The sequence below is a fragment of the Zalophus californianus genome, chromosome 11 (assembly GCF_009762305.2).
Source record: "Zalophus californianus isolate mZalCal1 chromosome 11, mZalCal1.pri.v2, whole genome shotgun sequence".
NCBI classification, from domain to species: Eukaryota; Metazoa; Chordata; class Mammalia; order Carnivora; family Otariidae; genus Zalophus; species Zalophus californianus.
Genome location: NC_045605.1, coordinates 7,179,957 through 7,190,265, shown reverse-complemented (window position 1 = coordinate 7,190,265; position 10,309 = coordinate 7,179,957). Strand labels below are relative to the sequence as shown.

Here is a 10,309-nt window from a genome sequence, read left to right as displayed (position 1 = left end):
TTAAATAAATGTCTCCTGTACTCTACCATAACTTGTATTTAGGTAATTCAATTTAATTAAAATTAAAGATATTCAAAAGCTATTCCTTTCTCTCAAAGGCCTTATAGAAAGATGAGATCACATGCCCATACAGGCTTTTATTTAAGCATATTCTAAAAGTGGCTTTTAGTAACATCCCTGAACTTTTACCCTAGTATCCTGTTAGTGCGTGATGTCAGGGATTCTGGCCTTCAAGGACATGATTCTGGCCTTGGCCATGGCTGTTATTGATTCTGTAGTGAGTCAGGTTCAATTTTGATTTAGGATGAAGCCATTTCCTTTGATGAGGTGAATGAACTCTTCCTGGATCACTGCTGGTATTCATTATCTGGCAGGAGTTAGTCACAGAAGTTAAATTGGATTCTTAGGAAAAAACAGGTCTAAAAAGAGGACTATTACTGCCCAAACTTGTGGGGAGAAAGGGAATGTGATGGTGAAAGTCTCCTTTTAACAAAAGAAAAAAATCCTCTCATCCCTAGGTTATCACATCTCTCTTCATCTGCCTGAAATCTTACTTCAGATTTACTTCATCTGCCTGAAATCTTACTTCAGAGAGGAGACCAGGTCTCCTTTCAGAGGACGCCTTTCAGACCCAACCTTGGCATTTGTCCAACAAACTGGTAAGGAGCTCAGGTATTCCCCCTCATCTAGAGTGCTCTTCTCTTTGATGAAGGGCTGTGATTTTGAAATCAGACAGAAGTGGGTTCAAATCCCAGCTCTGATTCTTCCTAACCTTGTGACATTCCACACGTTTTAAAATCACTCCAGGCTTCAGTTTTACCATCGGGTAAAATGGGGTTAATAACACTTGTCTCTGAGTCATAAAGAGAGAAGAGATGAAGCACGTTAAGTGTTTACACAGACTGACAGGTAAGTCCCCAGTCACGTACTGATATGTGAATATCCTGGCTTTTTCTCCCAATGTTCCACTTTGCTCATGAAGTGTTTTCTAGTACTCTACTGACATTGTCTTAACCACCTTCTATGTGGCTGTAGGAATTACTCTCAGAACTCCTTTGACACTAACACCACACAGCTGGCTATGGTACCGTGGAAAGGACCCTGGCTTCCAAGGCTCCTGCTCTGGGCAGTACTCCCGGCTCTGCTATGTCCTAGCTACACTCCGAGTGAGTCTTTAACCTTCCTCACCCTAAATAGAGCACACACAGAGTCCTCGGATTATTGATTAGGTAAGGTAATTTTTTACTGAAGGCTTAATCTGTGCCAGGTCCTGTCCTAAATTCTTTATGTGCATTAATCTCATCAAAACCACCCCGAGATAGCTACTGTTAATCTCTCTGTACGTGTGGACAGGGAAACTGAGGCTCAGAGAGGTGCAGGCACTTGCAGGAGGTGGAGGTGGGCTGTGGGCTGTGGGCTGTGGGGACCAAGGCAGGCCTTCCCAAAGTGTGCCATTTCGGCATGTTGATTATTTCAAATAAAAGTTACTTAAGAGACAGCCAGTGTTAAGAATACTCAGACCCTCCTCTGTCCCCCTGAAGGCAGGAAATAAATCTCCCACGTAAAAGGTACCTTCTCTGTACCAGGAGGTGAAGAGACATCCTTTTCACCAGAGATGGGAAATTTAGAGCTGTATAAACAACCAACCCTTATTGCCTTTTCACTAATTTACTACCACAGCCCAAATTCTGTTTAGAATTCCTTACTAATTCAAACTCCCAAAGTTAAGTTTTTTTTTTTTTCTTTGTCCTGTCAATTCCTCACAGATTTATTGTCTCTTTGTCTCAAAAGTATAAAAACTGCCTGCCGTGGTCATTTCTTTAGGTCTCAATGTCATCATTGGGCCTCGGTGTGCACGTGATAAAGCTTTGGGTTTTTTTCTCCTCTTCATCTGTCTCATGTAAATTTAATTCTTCATCCAGTTGGAAGACCTTGAGGGTAGAGAAGAATTTTTTCCTCTCAGAGGCCAAGCACGCCACTCACAGAAGGGCTTTCTATTCGCTCAAGTGTGACACCAGAGGAAGGCTGGGATATCGCCATCCGCGCAGCAACGCCGAGGTGCTTCATGTGTGTACTTCATCTCCCCGGTGAGATTGTAAGCTTCTTCAAAGCATATGGTGTGTTTTTGATTCGCTCGCTTTTCCCTACTATGGAGCAGAGCATTGCATTCTCACAGGCATTTAATAAATGTCCTACTGATTTACATGTGTAGTGGTAGCATTCCCTTCTCCTGAGGGCTTTCTTGAAGCTTCCCACTGTAGCAGTGGTTTAGTTGTCAACAGTAAGAACCACACAGGAATGACAATAACATAATAGTTAAGAGTTTCTGAGCACTTACTTTGTACTTGCACGTCAATGTGGATTATCCGATTTACCCCTCTCGGCAATCCTAGAAGTTACATGCTATCATCAACCCGTGTTACAGGTGAGGAAACTGAACCTTGGAGCCACTTTGTGATCTGCCTAATGTCTCTCGGAGCTAAGAAGGGTGGAGGTCAGAAGCCCGGATTTGAAACTAGGAGTCTGCTTCTGGAGCTGGACCTCTTGACTTCTTAAAAATTGGCCTTAGATCACCTGACCACCTTCTCATTTCTTATTTTACAGTTCTTCATTACCAGAATTCTTTCTGCAAATTTTTTTTATTGTGGTAAAGTATGCATGATGTAAAACTTACCATTTTAACTATTTTTAATTGTAGGGTTCCGTGGCATCAAGTACAATCACATTGTCGCGCAACCATCACCACCATCTGTCTCCAGAACATCTTCATCTTCCCAGACTGAGACTCTGCGCCCATTAAACAGTAGCCCCTCATTGCCCTCTTCCTCCCCCTTGGTCTGAAAATGTTTTCTTCCAAGGTGTGTATTTGACCATTTCAATTCTTGAGGACTAGTTTGAGAATTTCTGTGATGGAAGTCTTGGCAAATACTCTACCCTGATGACTGTCTCTCTCAGCTTGGTCCTAGAGCCTCGTGACCTTGTTTTCTATCTAATATCAGCGGGCCTGGGGGCAGAAAGGTCTTAGGTGGACAGAGGGCTTCTCCGGGTTGAATCAGTCCTTTTCCAGGTTTTCTCATTTCAGGCCTTGTTCATTTTTCTTTTCTCACGGCCACTCCCCCATGACGTGGGCCCAGAGTTCTGAGTCACTAGCTTTACTTCCGTCAGAGAGAGACACAATGACAAAGGAAAACTGCTGTAATTATTATTTGCCGTAAGGTGTGTGCTGACTTGCTGGGTGAGGGGGCATTCTCGTATTCTGGGTGTAAAATTTTCAGCATCACCCATAGCTCAGTCACAGATAGAGTTGAAACAGTCTGGCTAGAAGTACGAGAAATAATCCATCTGTATATAGGAGGGGAAGTGACAGACTCTGTTCCTATTGTCCTGTCTCAGACATGCCTCTTCAGGTTGTGGATGGCATGACCTTTTTCATCTTGGCAAGGCCAGTTTATGAAACAGACACAGGGGCCCAGCCAGAAGATCACAGTGGTTTAATGCTGCGCTCCAGCCAACGTCCTTGTGAGAGCCACTTCAAGTCACCACGTCTTTAAAATAGAGCCAATGTCCACAGCAGTGACAGTGCCTATGTGAAATGAGATTATTTTGCATAATGGCTATGTGGATACAGATATAATTAGAGATAATGTTAGTTTTCATCTTCGGTTTCCAGGTTGATACAGACAATCTTTTTGATTCTTCCCTTCTCAGTGCGTATATCCCTTGAAATTCACTTTTTTTCCATTTTCCCAACCTTCTGGCCTTTATGTCTGCTCTCACATATGATATAAATCTTGTGCTCTTTGTATCTAGTTTTATTGAGCAAGATTCTTTTTTTTTCAAATTTTTTTTTTTTTAAGATTTTTATTTATTTGACAGAGAGAGACACAGCAAGAGCAGGAACACAAGCAGGGAGAGTGGGAGAGGAAGAAGCAGGCCTCCTGCTGAGCAGGGAGCTGGATGTGGGGCTCGATCCCAGGACCCTGGGACCATGACCTGAGCCGAAGGCAGTCGCTTAATGACTGAGTCACCCAGGCGCCCCTTTTTGAATGTTTTTAAACAATTCTATCATTCCATGAAGGCTTCCTTGACAAACCTAAAAGGAACTTGATAATTTTTTTCATTTAGCTCTCTTACAATTTACCTTTATAGGACCCAGGCTCATGTCATTTAAAACACTTTTTATTGAATGATCATATATGGAAAAATGCCATAACTATGCAGCTCACTAAATCTCATCTGAACATACCCACAGAACGAGAGTAGAGATTAAAGAAACAAAATATTATAGTAACTTCTAAAGCACAGATGAGTTTTATCTTCAAACTTTTTTTTTTAAAGATTTTATTTGTTTATTTGAGAGAGAGAATGAGAGATAGAGAGCACATGAGAGGGGGGAGAGTCAGAGGGAGAAGCAGACTCCCTGCTGAGCAGGGAGCCTGATGCAGGACTCGATCCCGGGACTCCAGGACCATGCCCTGAGCCGAAGGCAGTCGCTTAACCGACTGAGCTACCCAGGCACCCCTATCTTCAAACTTTATATAGACAGACTCACACCATTTCCATTCTTTTGCTTAAAATATTTTTTTTTCCCCTATAATTTGAAGTTGGGATCCAAATAAGATTAAAATTGATTGTTATGCCATTTATGTCTTTTATATGTATCCTGTCCATCTCTTATTTTTCTTTGAATTTTTTAAAAAAGAAACTAAGATGTTAATCCTGTAGAGTCTCCTGTAGTCTGATTTTGCTAATTGCGTCCCTTTTTAGATATGGGCCTGTCAATTTCCTGCAAATTGATGGTCTGATATAGAGGCTTCATCAGATTCAGGAGGTATATAAAGTCTGGCCTCACTATTTGTGGTGTCATCAGCCACTGGAAAACCACTGATTGGCTCCTGGATGAGGCTATGGAAGCACGTTAAGTGATTTGGCCCAAGTGCTCCAGGCAGAGCTGAGGTCTCCAGGAGTCTACTCCCATGCACTCTACACCACAGACCAGCACTGAAAACTTGCTGTGATTTCTGAGTGTAATTCAAGTATATTTTTAGTTACTAGTAACTCAAGTATCTGACTCTTGCTTTTGTGTTTCATCTGGAAGGCATGGGCCATGTTCTTTATATTGCTTCTACAGTGCACATTATTTACGATGGCAGTGGTTTTGTGCATGTTGGGAAGGAAGAAGTTTACTCTGCCCTTCAAGATTCTTCTAGCTGGACTAAGAATTAAAGTGATAGGAGATAGATTTAACAGTAGAAAATCAAACAAAAGTTTAATAACAAGTATACCCCCTGTATATATAGGTTTTCTGGGAGAGATCCAAGACTGGTTCCTGAACCAGCTGAAGCTATCTCCTTAAATACCTCCAGCTAGAAGATGCTGGGAGTAGGGTAATCAGTTATGGGAGGTTACATGGCAAAGCACAGTAAACAAGAGTAAGGTTGTTATGCAGATTTAAGTCCATGCCTTCTCTACTGATAATAGTTTCTAGAGATTTAGAGTCATCTCCCTCTTCCTGGTACTGAGGGAGACACCCTTACAAATGGAGATTTCCATTACACATTTAAATGTCTCTTAAGAAAAGGTAACTTCTACTGGGGTTTCGGAGCTTCTCCTGTGTCTGCTGTTTCTTAAAAATAGCCAGTTTAGACTAATCAATATGCTGAAAATGCCTATCTTGGGATGGCAACATTTGCTCTCCTACATGTGAAAATGGAAGAAAAAGACGTACTTTTTATGACATTTTTCTTTTAGAAGAATGGTGTCAATTACGTTCAGTTAAATATGTGTTTAATAAGCACATAGTGTGTACTTAGCAAAATGAAAGTATGAATAAAAACAAGGATAAAATTAACATCTCTGCCATTAAAGAGCCTCCCATCTTTTTCACAGAATCTTATGTCCGAGAGTAACTACTCACATATATATATAGTCAATGGAAAAAAGAACTAGTTTCTGAGTCTGAGGACAGGGATTAACACTTCACCTGTGTTGTTTTCTGGCCCCGTGACTGGGCGGGCAGTTTAATGACTATGTATTTTAGTTCTCTCATCTATAAAAACTGGGCCTGTCCCACAGAGTGGTTATGAGTTTAGATGAAATAGTGATTGTAAAGAACATTATAGTAAAGATACTTTCATATCATCTCTGCTTGGATATTATAAGAATGGGAGAACCCATTACTTCAAAAGCAGGTGCTCTACTTTTTGAAAATCTATGATTATGATAAAATTTTCCTTTGAATGAACACAAATCTCCCTTCCTGTAACTTCCATTTGTGGATTCTGGTCAGTCTCTCCCAGTATGAGTATAAAGCAGTCTTTCTGCACAGTGTAAATGTAAATCTTTCTCATGTTAGTCCTTCAGACACATGAAGATCACTATCATCACATTTCTATTGTCCAGAAAAATCATCCCCTACTCATTCAATCATTCTCTCCATGTCAGGGTTCTAAACTAATGATTTTTTTTTAACATAGAATACATCAGAATCACCTGGGAATTCTTAACAAGCATGCATTTTGAAAAAAACTCTCCAGTTGATTTTTAAATTCTTAATTCCCTTAGTATCTTAAGTTATTTCTAAAACTTTTCACGCTTCCCAGTACCCTCCTTAGAATATGATTCACTAATCCAAACAAACACTACAGATATTTGTGGACCAGTTGAAGTAGTTAGGGTTTGGTAGCTGTTGTAGCAAACAAATCAAAAAGATGGGGAAGGATTAAACACAATGGAAGTTGATGTCTTGCTAACAGGAGTTTAAAGAGGACTTTCCTGATTGGTGGGTGGCTCTCTTCCAAGCATTGATTTAGGATGCCAGACTTACTACCTCCTATAGTTCTGCTATTTTTGAAACATGACCTTAGGGGTCATTATGCTCACTACATCAAGTTAGGAAAAAGAAAAAAAGAGCATGAAGCATATGGGCATTTTTATGGACCTAGCCTGGAGTAGTGCGCATCACTTTGGTTCATAAAATCACATGGCCACACCTAATCGCAAAGAAGTGTACCTAGGAACAAGACAGATTGAGTTTGGGAGACAGCTAGCCAGTCAGCATGGCTATTGTATATGATACGTTATGACTACTTCTTCTGACATTAGGCATACCACCTGTTAAGGAGGTCACAAGGATTTCAACTGTCTGGAAGACAGAAAATACTATAAAGTTAAAAGACAAGTACAGAGTGGAAGACAATGTTTATAACATCTCTGGATGTTCGGGGTAGCTCTGTCATGCTGTGAACTCACTGAAGTAATGGTCAGCTAAATGTTTTTAGTTGTTTTCGGAAGACATGCCAAGTCAGGTTCCCCCTAGTAGATAATTACTCATTTGTTTTTTTAAAACCTCTTCATAGGACTTTGTATTTACATCATGTTAGTTGAGGCCCACCAAGCTACTATGCAATATATCACAAAGCTTTGCAGTAGTCATACATTTAGTAAGAAATTCTTCTTTCTCTTTAGCAGAGATATCATGTTCAGAGAAAAGGTACAACCTGTGTCATCTAATTAAATTTATATTATATAATACTGATTTCTATTTAGTGCTTATATTTTTTCTAGGCACTCTGCTAAATATTTCACCTGCATTTAATTTTTAAATATTCACAACCACTGTCTTAATGGATATCATTACCTTCTACCCTCATCTTTCAAGGATGAGACTAAATAATTTGCCCAGAGTCACAAGAATAGTGACTGTCAGAATGAGGGTTCAAATGTAGGTATATCTTACTTCAAAAATGAATTTTTAATTATTTTTCTGTGTCATCTCCTATATAAGCAATACCTCTTATAAAATGCCAAAGAGGGAGAGAGAAAATGTGGTGAATGTCATCAGGAAAGATGTTATTGGAAGATATGTTATGACCCTAAATAAAGGGTAGGATTTAGCTAAAATGATAAAGGGCAGGAGTTTATTTGCATACCATATTTTTCTCTAGGGAGAAAATACCATTCTATAAGCAACCATCTTTTGAACTTTGATGGACAGGATGTTAAAAATGAAGATATAGCTATAGGGAAGTTAGGTCTTATACCCACCCAGGTGATGCAGTGGCTTGAGACTCTTCAAGACACATGGATTGCCAGTATTTGTCTCTGTATAGCTGTATATTTTCATTGCTATACTTGAGGAGATTTTAAAAATCCACAACTGAATACAGGAATTATTCATGTAGGAAGCCACAAAAAAAAGTACTCAGATGGATGGCGGGGGGGGGGGGGGGGGGGGGGGGGGGGTCCTCTGGCCAGCTTGCTCATTTCTAGTGCTATGTCTCCGCCTCGTGGGAGGTAGTGGAATTACAGTAAATTTACATGGGCCACTTGGGTAGAATAATGATCACATCCACTGTAAAACTCAGTCAGCTAATTATAGGAAACAAGGAAAAAAAAAAAAAAACCCAAACCTAACAACAATAAAAACATGCAGTTTCCTGAACCTATCTTTCCTTATTGCAGTGAATTACTTAAGATATATTGATTTCTTCCCCATAGAGAGCTATACTGTTTTTCTGCATGCACTATTAGGGACATTGATTGGAAAGCATCAAGACTATTCCATTTAGGGGCTATTTCACCTCTTAAAAAGTATTGCTTTCTTTGATGGTATGTATTTGATGGAAAGCTAAACTTCATCTAAAATGATATTAACATCAATTCAAGGGGAGGGGATTGTGGTAGGAGGAAGGGTCAGTAGTAAATTTCAAAACTTTTCCATGGATTCATCCCATTCACATACATGACTAAGATAATGGGAAATGGAAAATTATAACAGTATTGATAGGGTTTCACAAATTTTGGTTGCAGTTCGTATATCTTGGCCTTTGTAGCTTTTATGAGTCACTTCCTTCTACTCCCTGGTAAAAGCATAAATTAACAATATCAGCCTCTTGGTTTAGAAACAGAGATGAGAATTCCTCTATCTTAAAATCACCCATGGTGTCTTTGGGTATAAACACCAGAGTTAGAAATGGCATGCAATGTTTTTTACCATATTAGTTATGTATGGTAGCGCTGAAACCAGACTGAGACCTGTGTTACAAGGGCACCTACCCTGTGTGCGGGAGAGCCGAGCTAAGAATCAAGTCACAACAGCTTTTAAAAAGTAATTGGTTCATTGGATGGCCTATGGGAAATGGACTAACAGTTGGCAAATATCCAGTCCCAAATCTGGTTAGGTGCTTTAAATACATAACCTGCTTATGAAAAGCAGGTGCCAGTTCTCCAATTTACAGAGGGGGAGAGAGATATTTAAGTAATTTGCCTCGGGTCACATTGCTCTTACGATATAGCAATATCATAGAAATTGTTGGTAGGACTAGACCCCAAACCTCGTCCTTCCTACTGTTTCATTTATGACCACATTCTTCATTTTAGTGACACAGCCCTACTGCAACTAGCACTTAAATGGAGCAAGGCCAGTTAAGGAGGTGATTCAGAGTCAAGTCAATTAAAATGCTTAATAAAAATCAAAACGTGTGAACACCTTATAACGCTATGTAATTTCTTCTATTTGTAATACCCGTCAGTTTACAAAAAGTGTTTTAGACATGATTTCATTTGCTTCTCAGCAATCCCAAGAGGAATGCAGAGCTAATAGTGCTCTTCTCTTTTACAGGTCGAGAGACTGAGGCTTGGAGAGATTATTTTTCACCCAAGACCATTAAGCAACTTCTGATGTGTGATTTCTGGATGCCCAAAAGGAGAGAGTAATCATCACGTGTCTTTCCTCTCCAATTCCCATCCTTCAAACCTCATCATGGGCTCTCGGTGCCAGGCACAAGGCAGGCTGATGGTGCAGATGGAATCACAGTGGATTTTACCCCCTGGCATCTTTGTCACTCTTTGGTTCAGTCTCTCAAAGGTTTAACACAGAAAGGCACACTATGTATTAACTCATTTAATGCAAGTTTCAAAGTGGTAAAAAAAAAATAGACAAAGTACAAATGCTAAGCTAATCATGAAAATAATGATTTTAAGCTGCTCTAAGTCAACTGGTTCAAATGACCATCAGCTACATGTTTGAGCTCTCATTCTACTATAAGATACACGTGTTCAGTAAACATTAGCCAAATTGCTTGGTTCCTGACTTCACCGTACTGAGTGGAGGGGCAGGATGGGAGAGGCGGGGAGACAAATTTGCCACTTTCTCACTGTGAGACCCTCCGCTGTTCAACCTTTCCCAATCATTTCTGCATCTTCCAAATGGACCTGGTATTGTCTAATTCATGGGGCTTTCGTGAGGATTAAATGCCCCTAGCACACAGGGAGGACTTTGTGAAAGGGAGTGTACCTAGAGGGAACT

The 10,309-nt window shown here is 40.1% G+C and overlaps 1 long non-coding RNA gene across 3 annotated transcripts; it reads left to right on the top strand.

Annotated features, from left to right (window-relative positions):
• Positions 1-463: 463 nt before the first annotated feature.
• LOC113915184 lies at positions 464-10,094 on the top strand. 3 transcript variants are annotated; one of them, XR_003517601.2, is made up of 4 exons: positions 464-659; positions 1,036-1,166; positions 1,923-2,087; positions 9,623-10,094. It is a non-coding gene; the product is annotated as an uncharacterized LOC113915184 (long non-coding RNA). The 3 variants fall into 3 exon arrangements; XR_003517602.2 differs by having other exon boundaries at positions 1,036-1,229; XR_004819436.1 differs by lacking the exon at positions 464-659 and having other exon boundaries at positions 978-1,166.
• The last annotated feature ends 215 nt before the right edge of the window (positions 10,095-10,309 follow it).